Source organism: Plasmopara halstedii (assembly GCF_900000015.1).
Source record: "Plasmopara halstedii genome assembly, contig: Scaffold_816, whole genome shotgun sequence".
Lineage (NCBI taxonomy): Eukaryota > Oomycota > Peronosporomycetes > Peronosporales > Peronosporaceae > Plasmopara > Plasmopara halstedii.
The window spans coordinates 789,923-791,044 of NW_020187732.1; positions in this window are offsets into that span (position 1 = coordinate 789,923).

Genomic DNA, 1,122 nt, shown 5'->3' on the forward strand with positions numbered 1-1,122 from the left:
GCTCATATCCCCTGTTCGTAAACATCGCACGCATCTAATTAGCTTCTTTAGTGCAAAGACTGAGAGTTATGTACTCAGCATCAGGCGTGCTGAGTGCAACGTTCGATGGTATTTTGACGTAAGTACCACTAGCGCGCCTGCAATCATGACTAAAACTCCTGAAATCGAACGTCTGTCATTGGTATTGCTGCCCCACTCTACATCTGAACATGCCTTAATCGAAATGTTACTTCTATCTTGGTAAACGATACCGGCTTGGCGTGGCATCCTCAGATACCGTAGCGTACCTGTGACAAGGTTACGCGTAGCCTGGTGACAGGGGTGTGTGTCACACGAGATGTGCATGGTGTGACCACACCCAAACAAAATACGGTACGGGGGCTAGGCAGCCAGTAGTTATGCATGTATTTATAGTATACTATATTCATTTAGTATATTAAAGAAAATCTAAAATTTTAAATTAGGATTAAGAAATAAACAAAAATCGGTTTTGGATTTTAAACTGAAGTGTCAATTAGCCTTGGAAAGGCAATAATTACTTTTAGAATAAGCGGATTGCGATCCGCTAACTCATGGTTCTTGTAAAGACCGAAAGGTCGGTGACCTAAAGTACGCTTCCTCAAGTGCTAAGCTACGGCAGCCCCGCTGCACTTGGTAGCACTTGTAGCCAATCTACACCTGAGTCGTTTAGACTGATCCTCTGTGAGGATGGAGAAATTTCACTCTTTGCCCCAGGGCATGCAGGATGGGCTTAAAAAGATGATGTCATTGCCTGGCCCTGAGGGCGTGCAACACTTTGTAGCACAAGGTCCCGAGGCAATCGGTGCGCCTCTTGAGGCGTTTTCAAGTTACGAAAACGCGCTTCTGGAGCACCTGCAGCAGAAGATGTCCGCATCATTTGCGTCTATGACGCCACCGTCGGTGACGGATGATTTTACCAGCCTTAAGCCGCTCGTGGTGAGCGTGAAGTTCTTTGAGGGGCAGGATGAAGAGGAATTTCTGCTCTGAGTGAGAGAGGTCGAGATGGTCATCGCATCCGCCATGCTCCAGACCGAGCAGCAGCACGTAGCGCTAGCCATCTCAAAGCTCGGTGGTCGAGCGCGAGAATGGGCACTGACGTGC